Here is a 15,746-nt window from a genome sequence, read left to right as displayed (position 1 = left end):
TGGATGGAGGAAGAAGGTCATTGAGGTGTGGCCTTGGCTCCTATCTTATCCCTGGTTCCTCTTGCTCTCTGCTTTCTTTTTCTCTGCTTTCTTTCTTCCCTTTCTTCCTCTTACCCCCACCACCCACCACCCCCAGCTTTGCATTGCCATTTGCTAAGCAGCTTTCCTCTGTCATGAACTTCTTCTGTGATGTTCTGCCTTACCTCAGACCCAGAGAAATGGAATCAACTGACCATGGACTGAGACCTCTGAAGCCAAGAACCTGAATAAACTTTTCCTCCTCCATATTGTTCTTATGAAGTTTTGTCACAGACAAAAAGCTGACTAACGTGATTCAGAACATATTCAAGAGGCATAATCTTGAAAATGAATCAGATGTAAACTATGGAAAAAGAGTAAGAAAGATGATACCCCAGGTTCCTGACTTGGACAACTGCTCAAATGATGTCACCATTCACTGAGAAAAAGTGTATCAAGAAAATTAGAAAAATAAGCCACAAACTGAGAGAAAACACTTTTAAAAAAAAATTTCTGATAAAGAACTGTTAGCCAAAATATACAAACAACTCAACAACAAATTCCTGATTAAAAAATGCATACAAGATGCAAACCAATGGCTCTATAAAAAGACATAAAAAACTATGAAAGACATATAAATGAATAAATAAGCATATGAAAAGACGCCAAACATCATATGCCTTTTGCAAACAAAACAATGAGATGCCAATACACAACTATAAGAATGGCCAAAATCCAATATACTGACATCAAATGACAGCAAGGATAGGAAATAACAGAAACTTTCATTCACTGCTGGGAACTCAAAATGTATAGTTGCTTTGGAAGATAGTTGACAGTTTCTAATCTAATAAACATACTCTTAACTATGCAATACAGCAAATGCATTCTTCATTATTTACCCAAATGAATTGAAAACAGGTCTACACTAAGGATGTTTTTAGCAACTTTGTTCATAACTGCCAAAATTTGGAAATAAACAAGATGTTCTTGAGTAGTGAATGAATAAACAAAACAGTGGTACATACAGACAATAGAACATTAATCAGAGATATAAAGAAATGAGCTACCCAGACATGAAAAGACTTGGACGAACCCTAAACATATACTACTATGTGAAAGAAGCTATTCTGGGAAGACCATATTCTGTAAAATTCCAACTACCTGATGTTCTGAAAAGTGTAGTCAATGGCTGCCACTGGAGGGAAACAGAAATGAATGAGTAGGAACAGGGGATTTTATGAGCAATGAAAACTATTCTGTATATGATTCTACAATGGTAGATACATATCATTATACTATAACAAGAAGAATGAACCCCCACTATGGACTTCAGGTGATAATAATGAGTCAGTGTAGGTTTACTGTATGTAAAAAAAAAAAGCAATAATTAGGGAGGCCCACGTATGTGTGGAGTTAGGGAACATTTGAGAATTCTTTGTTGAGTTCTTCTGTAACCTAAAACTACCCTAAAACATAGAGGCTATTAAAAAGAAGGAAAGGAATACAAAAAGAAAGTAGAACAAATGTGAAAGAAGAAAACAAGAAATTTTAAACCAAAACACTTAATTTTTGCTTCAATTTTGTTTCTATCAGAACATATTATTATGGGCAGTAAACCTCATAGACACATATCTACACATAAGCACATGAAGAATCCCTGTTCTATTTCTATTTCCTGTGATATTTCCTCCTTGATTATCTATTTCAGTCAACACACACACAAACACACACACACACACACACACATACACCCAATGGAGTCAAGCTTTACTTCTTCTGCCTCTAAGAGACTTTATCTCCAAACTTCTGACCTATTTTGTGGTTAAAAATTCAACAGACACATCACTAAATGTGAGTTCAAGGATAAAAGAGATTTTGTTTTATTATATTTCCAGTGCCTAGAATAAAGTCTCTAATAAGCACTGAAAGAGTTAATAAATGAACCACTATTTACGAATTATAAAATCAGAAAGCAATGAGACAGTTGTATAACACTCTGACTCAAAAACGGACCCAACCAAATACAGAATTCTTTATATAAAGGAACCATTTGAAATCAGTAAAGAAAAGATAAATTCTTTATTAAATGATATTGGGAGAACTACCTAGATATATGGAAAAAACTAAGCTGGATCTCTTATACCAAAGTAAATTCCAACTAGTCCAAAGACAGAGTTATACAAAAATAACATAACAGTACTAAGAGAAAATATGAGTGACCATTTCTTCATACCTTAGGAGCAAAAAAATTGATGTTATGACTTCACAAGCATGACAGAAAACAAGAAAAAGGAAAGAAAATTTTGACAGCTCTAACTAGAAAGTAAAAAAAAAAAGTTTGTTGTAAAACTATGTCATGTTATAAATGATGCATAACATTTCTGTCAAGGACAGACTACCTATTATGGTAGTCTTCATAAGACCACTATAAGATTATGGCTTCCATATAACAGAGCTAAAAAATCTCTGTTGCCTAGTGACACTGCAGTTAACGTGATATCACAACACATTTCTTATGTGTTTGTGGTGACAAACCAAATGCACTCCCAATCGTATAAAAGTATAGCACATAAAATTATATACAGTATACATATAAACACTATACAGTATATATTATATATAGTACATAATTAAGTATAGTACATATACTCAATAATGATGATAAATGGTTACATTAGTAAATTGATTATGCATTTAACATACTATATTTTATCATACTTTTATCATTATTTAGTTTTTAATCAATATTTTAATGTACCCCTACTGACAAAAAAAAAATTTGCTGTAAAACTATGTCATGTTACACAAGAAACAACCTCATCTCATCAAAACAGTGTCACCTGGTAGCATCATTTTTTCTCATGCTTAATTATTAAATGTTAAACTATTATGTTATTTTGTTTGTCATGGCCCTAGGAATAACATATACCATATAGCCTAATATGTTATAAGCTATACTATCAAGGTTCATATGAGTAAAACTTTAATGATATTTTCACAACAACAAAATAATCAAAAGACAAATTTTTTAGAATGTGTCGCCATCATTAAGTGACATAATGGTGAATCAAACATTTGGATGGCAAAGATAAACAGTAAAGAAGCTGGAAAAAAATCACAATATAAAAGTATCAACGGATTTATTATTTCAAGAAATTCTCCATAAAATTAATAAATTATCTTTTTATGAGCAAACTCCATGAGCAGATAATTCCAAAAGGAAATGGAAATAAATAAATGAAGACTGAGGATATAATAAAAATTTTTATGACATTTACCTTTACAAAATTAAAAACTTTAAAAGTACTGTCAGACCTGCTTAAAGGCAAAACTAATCAAAAACTGTAATGTGTATGGAATAACAAATCTATTTCTAGGGATTGATCCTATAAAAATAAACTGACAACTACCTTAAGATGAATATTATATGTATATATGGATTGAGTTTGAGAACATATTGTTTATAATAAACTAAGAGCTTGAAGAGCTATTAATAGGAAACTATTTTAAAAAAACTAATGATACAATCATCTGTTGATATCTATGGAGGATTAGTTCTAGAACCAGCATGCCCCATCCCAGCACACAGAAATCTGCAGATACTCAAGTCCCTTACATAAAATGATATATTTGCCCATAACCTACACATATCTTCCTATGTACTTTAAATGAGCGCTACATTATTTATAATACCTAAAACAATATGACATGGAAGTAGTTGTATTTTATTGCTTAGGGAATAAAGACAAGAGAAAAAAGTTTGTACATGTTCATGTTTGCCCTCTGGTCTCTCAGACTGAATAAATTTAGTATAGTTCTTTGTATACCTATCTCAACCCTGTACTTTGCTTGTCCATGGGAAGTAAGGACAGAATACCAACAGCCTATGAGCAGCAAAAACCGGCACATTTCTTCAATGAATGTAGTACAGTTTCACACATTTCTCCATCATCTAGCTTGTAGGGTTTCTAATGATTTTGACTTTATATTGCTCAGAACTGTTTGATGCTTATAAACAATGCATATTACTTTCTAATCAGAAAAAGAGTTCTTTTAGTTTAGAAAAAACAGTTAAATGGATAGCGAATTGCGAAAAAATAACTAAGTACAAATCATAGAAGATACACACAGTATTCCACAAGGTACACTGATTCATTCTGATTAGTAGTGTACTCAAGAAAAAGTACTCTGATTTGCGAGTAACACACAATTGGGCATAGTGGCACACGCCTGTAATTCCAGCTAGATGGGAGGCTGGTGCAGGAAGATCCTCCTGGTGCAGGAGGATCCCAAGTTCAAAACCTGTGAAGGTTTTGAAAAAAAGGGCTTTATGACAGTTTAAAGTGTTCAGTTAACATGTGAGGACTTGTGTTCAATCCCCAGTATCAGAAAAACAAAACAAAACAAAGTAAGACAAAACAAAAAAGCAAGTCATATCACATGTGTTAACTTCAAGGTTTTCAGACTGCACTAAGTATTTTCCAAACTAAAAAAAAAACATACAATCTACATAAAGACTGGTAATTAGAACCTCAACATTCCAAAGAGTGCTCATTTTGGCTTCTACTATGTCTCATAAGCTACCTACATTTTTAAAAATAATATAAAGTTGACAGATGCCTATAATCCCAGCTTCTCAGGAAGCCAAGGCAGGAGGATTAAGTTCAAGACCAGCCTGAGTAACACTGAAAGACCTTGTCTTAAAACAAAGTATTTTTTTAAAGGGACCTGGGGTTTTGCTCAATGATAAAGCACCCAAGCACCTCTGGGTTCAATCCCCAGTACAGCAAAAAAGGAAGAAATTTTTTTTTAAATTTTAATTAATAAAGTCACATCTCTAACAGCTATAGGTGCTTTGCAGTACAGGAGACGAAGCACTTGGCTTGGTGTTCAAATTCTGTTCCTATAGAAAAGTAACTCTACTTTGAACAAACAAGACAAAGTATAGTTTCTGAAAACAGATAACCTAGGTACAAATATTGGTTCTATTCTGTTCACTAGCTATATAAGCTTAGATATCTGTGTTATCTTTAATAAAAATTTACCATGTGAATATATTAATTCTTTGCTCAAGATCTAGAACCATTCTAGGAACCCTCAATATTTTCAGAGACAACCATATCCTTGAATACTAGACATAATAATTCTTCTGAAGACAAAAGACACAAGACAAGGGGGGAAGCAAATTAATAATATAATGAACACTGCTTTGCAAATATATAATGCCAACTAAGATGCTATCATATGCACCGAGTGACCTCAAGACTTTAAGCAAAATCATAAACAGGGCAAGGTTTGTGTTGGGGTCCATCACCTCCTCTTCCAGAACCCCTTCTCCCCAATATCATTCTTTACACTGCTAGATAGATAGATAGATAGATAGATACACACACACACACACACACACACACATTCTTACCAACCTACATTGCTCCCCAGTCTCTGGAAATGCAGTATCCCCAGACTCTCTGGCCATCGTCTTCAACAATAATTTTACTAAGTGCTAGAGTAGTAAAGACTTCCAGTGTGCTTCATCCTTCCTCTGTCCTTTTATCTAAACAGCCAAAACATAAAATAAATTCTACCAATAAAGTATTTTTTTCCTACTAACTTTACTTTCTTTCTAAACTTTGAAAATGGTTCCAGAAAATTCCAATTTAAAAAAATAAAAAGTATCTTCCCTTAGAAAGCAATCATGTATGGACAAAACAAATTCTGAAAAACAATGAATCTCATTCTTAAAACCTCCTGCAAAACATGTAATGTCAACACAAAAGTGGCCAAGAAAATATATGATACAGATAATCTCTATGCAGTATTATGTTGGGCTGGAGATATAGATTAGTTGGTAAAGTGCTTGCCTAGCATGCATAGGCCCTGGGTTCAATCCTCAGCACCATCAAAAACAAAAAAAAAAAAAAGTATTATGTTGACTAGTAGTAAGTAGCATCTTGGAGGTGAATGAGAAATATAAGCAAATTGGTGGGGAGGTACAATACAGCTATTCTTCATCTATTAAGGTAATCAAAGATATTTAACTTTGATTGTACTAACCAAAAACAGATAAAAAGATAATCAACAAAACTCACATTATAATATATCTACATAATAATTTGGTTATCTGATCATGGCTAATACATTATCATGATTTGAAAACAGAAAGAAATTAACTTGTATTCCACAGAATCCCCCAAAAAACTAAAAACTAGATGAAAAGACAAGAACTTCTTTTTATTTCTCAAATGAAAGAGGTTATTTAATCACCAAATTTCTAACAAAGTAATAGCTCTGCTTAAGCTAATAAAAATCTAAAAATATACTTACATTTAACTTAACAGTCTGCATTTCCAGAAATGTTATATGAACTAGTACCTCCTATTTTACAGAAGCATAATTAGAAGAGATGAAAAATTATATTAAATAAGAAAAATTTAATAAGAAATAAGAAAAAATTATAGGATTAAATGTTTATTTGGGGGCTAGGGATATGGCTCAAGCGGTAATGCTCTCGCCTGGCATGCACGGGGCGCTGGGTTTGATCCTCAGCACCACATAAAAATAAAGATGTTGTGTCCACCAAAAACTAAAAAATAAATATTAAAAAAAATTTTTTTCTCTCTCTCTTAAAAAAAATGTTTATTTGGTACATGCCTACTGTTTTAGTCTGACTGAATTAACTTTAGGCACACATTTTTAAAAGTTAGTCTAGAAATGACTGATTTAGGATTCTAGCTTAACAAAATGGTCTGCCCCATCCCTAAAGTTATTATTACCATTTGTTGTTGTTTTGCCATGTAAGTGATTATACATATTAAGGAATGATCCAAAAGTTGATTTTCCTTTTATGATTAAACAGTATAGTCACACATGGCGGGGGGGGCGGGGGGGGGGGATCCTTTAAGTCCAAAATAAAATGAACAGAAAAAGATGTTCCTTAACATACATATCTTTTTATTATATGTACTGATTTCTTGCATATAAATCAGCAAGGAAAACAACAATGGAAAATGTAATAGGGAAGGGCTATTTTTGAAAGTTTCTAAACTTCTCTCTCTAAATATGCTTTTCACTGCATAATTGTTGTCTATACACTTTGGACAAAGGGACTCCCTATTTAAACTGCCCCTCCTCCATTTGGAAAAGCAAAAGTAGGGAAAGAGGGAGGAGAAAGTTATAAAAATTCATTGTCAATGGCATCCTACTCCTTTGCTTTTTCTATCTCAACAATGTTAATGAGAGCCAAATGAAATATAGAGGGAAAAACACATAAAGAACTCTTCTACCCATGTTCTTTCAGGCATATTTCACTGATTGCAATGGTTTGAAAATACTCCATTATTTTACACTAGTCACGTTTTTCATACTAGCTAATTTTAAAAAAATGTTATTCACAATTTCAGTCCTAGGATAAAGAGGTTTTACTAAGAACTTCAGGGAATGAAGGCGAGAGTGTTTACAATTTCTTCTGACTGAAAAGACATCAAGACTGCAATAGATCCTCTCTTAAAGATGTTACTCTCCTTGAGAATATACATAACAGTGAAAAGTGGGCAATTAGTGCTGGTCCAAAAAGCAAGAGCAGGAGATAGCTCAGAAGCCCAGCTTCTAACACTCAAGCTTTCCTGATGGAACCTAGTTAAATTATTCTACAATAGTAACCAATTTAAAATAACTGAGCAGAAACAAAATTTACTAACTTTTTAAAGGAAAAAGTTTGAATTTAACTTTGTAAATTAAATCCCAATCAAACATTATCATGACTTATATACATAAATGTGTTGAATTTCTATTTATGGTGTGGAAACATAGTATGTAAAGGAGAGGAAGGGTACAAATAATTGATTTTAAAAGATTTTCTAGAGAAAACAGTCTTTAAAGCTAGCTATCAAATTTCATTTTACTTTTTTTGTAGTACTAGGGACCTGAAATAAAGTTCACTTTACCACAGAGCTATATACCCAGTCCATTTTTTGCTTTTTAATTCTGAGATAGGGTTTTATTAAGTTGCTTCAGCTGTCCTTGAATTTGCCATCCTCCTGCCTCAAATTTCAACCAAGGTCACTGGGATTACAATGTACCACCATGCATAGGGATCTATACAAATTCCTAATGAGGAAGGAGGCTAGTAGAGGGTCTTGAAGAAGAAATGCACTTCTCAGGATAATTTTATGCTTGCTTGAATTTTGGTTCAACATGTATTAATTGTGTGATTTTACCAAATCTAAATCTTTATACATTTTCTCAAGCATTACCTGTATAAATTATTTCTCTAATTCACTGAACACAGTCCATATTGGATTTAGAATATCATCTAAAATAACATAAGTCATGAAACAAATTATTTTTAGTCAATGATTAAAATTAATGCTTTAACTGATTTTTCATAAATAACTATATACAACTTTGGCAGTCCATCTATCAATTTTATTTTTTGCCTTAAATAAATGTTTGTTTCCTGCTCAAGTAACATGTTCTGCATGAATGGCAATCAAGCATCTTTTAAAACAAGAACTGTATATACTATACTTAAAGTATACAACATGTTTTGATATATATATATATATATATATATATATATATAATATACACACATAGTGAAATGATTACTTTAGTCAAGCTAATTGATATCTGCTTTTTATAATTTCCAGTTAGTAAGTATACTACGTTATCTTCCATTTAATACTCTGATATCTACAGTTTTTACTCTATTAATCTGTCACCAATTAATAAAAGTAAAATAAATGCCAAATGTTCTCTAATTACACTGCTATGAAGCTACTTTCCTGAATTGTTCTATTAATTAAAGTCACTCATCTTTTAACACTTAAAAATATAATTAATGTGTATTCAAAAGAACTATTTTCATAAAATAAAAAAAATTTAAATATAAAAGTCATATATTAATTTCCAACCAAGCAAAAAAAAAAATCATATATTGCGGGCACAGTGGCATATGCCTGTAATCCCAGCAGCTCAGGAGATTGAGGGAGGAAGATCACAAATTCAAATCCAGTCTCAGCAATTTAGGGAGGCCCTGTCTCAAAACAAAAAATTAAAAAAAAAAAAAAATGTGTCTGGGGATGAAGCTCAGTGGTTGAGTACCTCTGGGGTCAATCATGGGTACCAAAAAAAAGCCATATAAAATCAAGGTGACATTTCCTTCATTAGAATAATATTTCTTCTCATAGAAACAGTAAAATACGAACAAATTTAAAAACAAAATCAATATTCTTCTAGAAAAATAATATGACAATTTAAAGAAAAAAAAAAAATCAACAAGTCCCTCCTAAAGTAGCCATATACATCATCTTATTCCTCATAGTGCTACTTAATTTTTCCTTATAAGTGACTCTTTTAAAAGATTTTAAGTACATATGAAGGTCTGATGTCTACTTTGGCATTTAACATGGATCTAGAAAAAAATGGCAGCTAAACATTTTTAATTACAAGTTTTTAAACTGCCTAATAAAAAAAAATGCAGAATCAATGATTTATCTTTTTTCCAACAAAAAAGCTAGAAACTTAGTTTAAAACCAAGAAAATAAATCCAAATTATTTTTATCTCTTTCCTGAAATACGTAAGTGTGAATAATTTTTGTTCCCTTCTTCCTTATTATGTCAAAAATCTAAAATACTTTTCAAAGTCAGGAAGTCTTCAAAAGAAATCAAAATTTCATTTTAAATGTAAAAATATAACAGTAATTCACTTACCAGCACCTGAGACATATTCTGTGATCATATCCACTTATTTTTTAAAGTATCAAAATAAATATAACAAAACTGGTAATATAGCAAACCACACCACCTTGAGAATCAGTACAAACCTCATAAGAAAGTTGCTTCACATTCACAGATTAAACCCCCTTCCAAGCTGGGTGCAATGGGACACACTTGTAATCCCAGCGGCTAGGGAGGCTGAGGCAGGAGGATTGAGAGTTCGAAGCCAGCCTCAGCAACTTAGCAAAGTGCTAGGCAACTCAGTGAGACCCTGTCTCTAAATAAAATACAAAAAAGGACTGGGGATGTGGCTTAGTGGTTAAGTACCCCTGAGTTTAATCCCTAGTACAAAAAAAAAAAATCCACAAATACTCTCTTAATATTCTTTAAGTATATAAAGACTGTTAGGGCTGCCATTGGTTGTGGCTCAGTGGCAGAGCACTTGCCTCGCACATGTGTGGCACTGGGTTCAATCCTCAGCACCACATAAAATAAATGAACAAAATAAAGTTATTGTGTCCATGTATAACTAAAAATTTTTTTAAAAAAATCAAAAAAATATTGTTAACCTTCTGTTTTAATATCTTATTTCACTGATATTTTTCTGCTTTCTCTATATCTTTTTATGCTTCAATAATTGTAAATTTAACTACTAAATGCACCTTCTAAAGTATTGTTCCTCCCCAACCTCCTTAAAATATTGTTCCTCCCCACCTCCTTACATGACTATGTACTCCTTTATATGAAACTCATCAGTTACCAGAATCCACAAACATTTATTAAATGCCTCCAACCAGCCAATTGCTCGGTTAGGTTATATTAAACCTTCTATGTTGCCAGGCATGGTGGCACCTGCCTGTAATCCTAGCAACTCAAGAGGCAGGAGGCCAGCCTCAGCAACTTAGTAAGACCCTGTCTCAAAATAGAAAAATAAAAGGAGTAGGATGAGATTCTCTAGGTTCATTCCCTAGTACAAAAAAAACAAAGATTTCCTCTTATGAAAAACTAGAGATGTACTTTACCCTATTCCTTCCACTAAGTATAGTTAAAAACTCTAGACATTAAAAATATAAAACTTAAAAATATAAATATATGAAAAGACTCTGAAATGTAGAGTATAGGAAGTAGAATAGCCAAGAAAACCAGGTTCCAGAATTTGAGGAACAATACAGAAGTGAATTTACTGATTTTATACAATACAGAAGTGAATTTACTGATTTTATAGTTTGCCTATATCCGCAGACCAGGTATTAGAGAAGTTAGCAACCTGGAAATGCCAAGAGGCATAACAATATGGCTCCAAGAAAATTCTGCTATTGCTAACCTTAGCCAAAGGAGCAGAAAAATAGGTATCCTAGCAAGACAGAAAGCTCTGAGATAGTAGCCGTTCTACTGCAGTCAAATGGCACAGGGGAAAAAACAAAACAAAATTCTAGCCCCATCCCTACCCAAGCTAATATTGAGTAGACTTTCATCCTCACCAGGCTGCAATAGACACCATGACCACCACCATATCTCCATATCCCCAACAAGGTAGTGTCAGAGAAGGCCAAATAGACAGCCAGGACTTTCCGGCACACAAGATAGGAAAAAAAAAAAAAAAAAAACCCTTCTCTCCTGCCCTCCAACCCATCCCAACCAGTAGTGGCCACTCCAGAAACATTAATATGGCACACCTGCCCCTTTAGCCGGGCAAAGCAATGGAGGCTTCTCACCTGGAAGAAGTAAGGAGTCCTCCCCCACAACTGTCAACAGAAACAAAGTTGGGTACTGAACTTTGAGGCAACTCATTTTACTTTTTTTCAACACGTTTCCCCTTTAGGAATATAAACCTTTGAGATCCAAGGTTATCAACCACTACTCTCTGTGTACAGGTTTGTACTGAATACTCTAGGCAACTGTAACACAAGGGTGACCATTTGTATGTATGTAAAAGGCACCATAAAAATCCAGGTGCGGTGGTGCACACCTGTAATCCCAGTGGCTTGGGAGGCTAAGGCAGGAGGACTGCAAGTTCAAAGTCAGCCTCAGCAACTTAACAAGGCCCTAAGCAACTTAGTAAGACCCTATTTCAAAATATTAAAAAAAAAAAAAACGCTGGGGTTCTGTCTCGGTTAAACTCCCTTGGGTTCAATCCCTGGTACTCCTTCCTCCTACAAACAACCAAACCAAAAAAAAAAAAAACCAGAATTAACATACCAAAGTGCTGTACTAAAGGTAAAATCACAGGGAAATAACACTTAATTGTCCATGACTTTCCCCTTAAATCTCAATTACTCTGTACATAAAAATAATAGAGAGCCAACAATTTGGGAACAAACTTTTGAAACATGCATATCAGATAGAGCACTAATCTCTAGGATATGTAAAGAACTCAAAAATGTTAACACCAAAAAAACAACCCCATCAATAAATGGGCCAAGGACCTGAACAAATACTTCTCAGAAGATACAGTCAATCAACAAATATATATATTAAAAAAAAAAAGTTTGACATTGCTAGCAATTAGAGAAATGCAAATCAAAACCACTCTAAGATTTCATCTCACTCCAGTCAGAATGGCAACTATTAAGAATACAAACAACAATAAGTGTCGGCAAGGATGTCAGGGGGGAAAGGCGCACTCTTACGTTGCTGGAGGGACTGCAAAACTGGTGCAGCCAATATGGAAAGCAGTATGGAAAATCCTTGGAAAACTGGGAATGGAACCATCATTTAACCCAGCTATCCTACTTTTTGGTCTATACTCAAAGGATTCAAAACAGCATACTACAGGAACACAGCCACATCAATGTTTATAGCAGCACAATTCACAATAGCTAAACTGTGGCACCAACCTAGATGCCCTTCAGTAGATGAACAGATAAAGAAAATGTGGTATATATACAAAACGGAATATTATTTGGCAATAAAAGAGAATAAAACCATAGTATTTGCAGGTAAATGGATGGCGTTGGAAAAAATAATGCTAAGTGAAGTTAGCCAATCACAAAAAAACAAATGCTGAATGTTTTCTCTGATTTAACGATGCTGATTCATAATGTGGTGGTGGGAGGGGGCATAGGAGGATTAGATGAAAGGGGAGGGAGGGGAGCATGGGGGATAGAAAAGACAGTGGAATGAGATAAACATCATTACCCTAAGTACATGTATGAAGACACAAATGGTGTGACTCTATTTTATGTACAACCAGAGATATAAAAAATTGTGCTCTATATATGTAATATGAATTGTAAAGCATTCTATCATATATAACAAAATTTTAAAAAGAAAAAGAAAAAACAGCCTCACTGTCCATTCTGTTTTCCAACTTTAAAAATTAACTTTTAGCAGATACATTAAAAACATAAAAATTAGACATATTACCAAGGTAATATGTAATGTTTCAATGTGTGTATACATTGTATGTTTAAATCAGATTAAACATATCTCCTAAAACATGTATTAAGTTTAATGGAAAAAACTTTCAAAATCTTGGCAGCTTTTTGAAATGCATATTAACTATAGTCTACTATAATAGAACACCAAAATCTCCTGTTCCAAACTGAAACTTAAATCCACTGATGATCCCTTCCCCATTCCTCCCTACTTTCTAATTTCCCTGCCTCTGGTAACTGCTATTATATTCTCGACTTCTATGAGATCAACATTTTTAGATTTCATATATGAGTGAGATCATACAGTACTTATCAAGTACCTGGCTTACTTCAATTTATATAGTAATCTATAATTCTATCCATGTTGTCACAAATGATAGCATTTCATTCTTTTTGTGGCTAAATAATAATCCATTGAGCATAGACACCACACTTCCTTCATTTGTCAGTTAATGGATACTAAGGTTGTCTCCATTTCTTGGATATGTTGAAAAATGCTCTAATGAAAACGGGAATGTGCCAGGTACAGTGGTGCAGGCCTATAACCTCAGCAGCTCAGGAGAATGGGGAAGAAGTTCAAAGTCATCCTCAGCATCTTAGTGAGGACCTAAGCAATTCAGTGAGACTCTTGTCTCTAAATAAAATTTTATATAAAAAAGAACTAGGGATGTGGTTCAGTAGTTAAGTGCCCCTGGATTCAATCTTAAGAACAGAGAGAGAAAGAGAGAGAGACAGAGAGAGAGAGAGAGAAAGGGAATGTGGACATCTCTTTAACATACTAACTTTACTTATTCTGGATACATACCCAGTGGTGGGATTGCTAGTAGTTCTATTTTTAACTTTTTGAGTAATCTCCATATTGTTTGGCTATAGAAATTTATACTCCCACCTACATCCTTGCCATCACTTGTTATCTTGGTCTTATTGATAACAGCCTTGATTTGTATATCTGTGCTGATTAGTGATACTGAGCATTTTTTTTCAAATAGCTGACTATCTATTATGACTTCTTTTGAAAAATGTCTATTTTTTAAATCAGATTATTGGTATCTTCTCTATATTAACACTCTTTTCTATATATATTGACACTTTTTGTTCTAATATCACTACCTTATTCTAAACATTCTCGGATCTTCTCTTAACCTGAGGCAATAAAATAAAGAAAACATCGACTTCATTACATAGCACTAATGATGTAGACTTCATGAATATCAATTAATGCATGTATCTGGTACAGTAGACATTACTAGTGCTCACCTAGTGTTTCTAATTCTACTGTCATTCTGGACACATAATAAGATCATATTTTCTTGCCCCTCTTGATGGAACACAAGACCAAAGACTATACCATTGCTCCGGCCAATGAAATACAAAGAAAAGTAATACACCACTTCCACAGGGAAGCACTTAAAATTGGAATCTAATTCTTCATACTATCTTGCCCTACTTTATCAAAGAAGTACAACTTGATAAGAAATTGCCACAAGATTGAAGTAGCTCCAGGAGGTTGTGCTAACACATGAAAAGCTGTTCAGAGTTTTGGCTAGCTATATCACAAAAAACAGCATGAAAAGATCATACTCTCGGTGCTGGGGATGTGGCTCAAGCGGTAGCACGCTCGCCTGGCATGCGTACGGCCCGGGTTCGATCCTTAGCACCACATACAAGAAAGGATGTTGTGTCCACCGAAAACTAAAAAAATAAATATTAAAAAATTAAAAAAAAAAAAAAGATCATACTCTCATTCTATTATTCCACCACTGTCATTTTATATTATTATTCCACATTGTGGTACTAATTTTAGTATCACAATATAAACTCACCTATTCTGATTCTAATTTCCTCAACTTGTATAATAAAAACTTGTTTTTGAGGAGAATTTCTAGGAGTGGGGATAGTAGAAGGCCATAAATGAAACATTCTACAAAGTTATCTACAAACAACTGTGCAGTTCAAACCCTGATTCTTTTTGTACTTATATTATTATTTTGACTTTTTTCACATATTTCTATCTCATCTTTGGTCTTTGATATCTCCTTACGTCATATGCCTTTCTGAAAGAAATTTAAATTTTGTAATTTTAATATTTTTCAACTACATTGGTGCTACTGAAGAATTTCATATCACTTTGTCCTTACATCCACAAAAGCATAAAGGATATTACAAAATGATCATATTTCTCTAATAACCAGCACATAGCAAAAATACATTTCTCATTTTAAAAAAAATCTGACATTTGCCTATAATAAAGCTAACTACTACTAAGTCCTTACCAGTGTGACTTTGGGCAAATTATAGAACTTTGGAACCTCAGCACTAAAAATGTAAAAAGTAACAATAATTGAAACTCAGAAGATGGACAATAATTTAGACTGCTCAAGTAGTCATACATAAAGGATTATTCAGGAGCTATTAAAAATGTATAAAAATCCATTAAGTGGGAAGGTTAGCTTGTGAACACTCAATGTAGACAAGAGCAGAGGTGAGTGGTAAGATTTAAAAGTTTCACAATGCCAAGACTGTGTAACTTTGAAGAAAATGCCCAGGTACAATGATCACTTAGAAAGATATGATAAGAAAGGCAGACAAACAACTGGATGGGTGGGTTATGCTAAATGAACCCAAAGCACC

General features: G+C 33.5%; 1 protein-coding gene across 9 annotated transcripts in view; it reads right to left on the bottom strand.

Annotated features, from left to right (window-relative positions):
- Cd2ap (CD2 associated protein) overlaps nt 1–15,746 on the bottom strand; it is a 110,129-nt gene that overhangs the window by 58,438 nt on the left and 35,945 nt on the right. The window contains exon 2 of one of the 9 annotated variants that reach the window (XM_058583054.1): nt 5,445–5,575. The exons of 7 other annotated variants lie outside the window; for them this stretch is intronic. The gene's annotated coding sequence lies outside the window, so the exon portion shown is untranslated. The remainder of the gene's footprint in view (nt 1–5,444; nt 5,576–15,746) is intronic. One more of the 9 variants, XM_058583053.1, reaches the window with a different exon arrangement.

Source organism: Marmota monax, unplaced genomic scaffold (assembly GCF_021218885.2).
Source record: "Marmota monax isolate L192 unplaced genomic scaffold, Marmota_monax_Labrador192_F-V1.1 WCK01_AAM20220418_F8-fsc00281, whole genome shotgun sequence".
Classification (NCBI taxonomy): domain Eukaryota; kingdom Metazoa; phylum Chordata; class Mammalia; order Rodentia; family Sciuridae; genus Marmota; species Marmota monax.
This window is presented reverse-complemented; position numbering and strand designations above follow the sequence as displayed.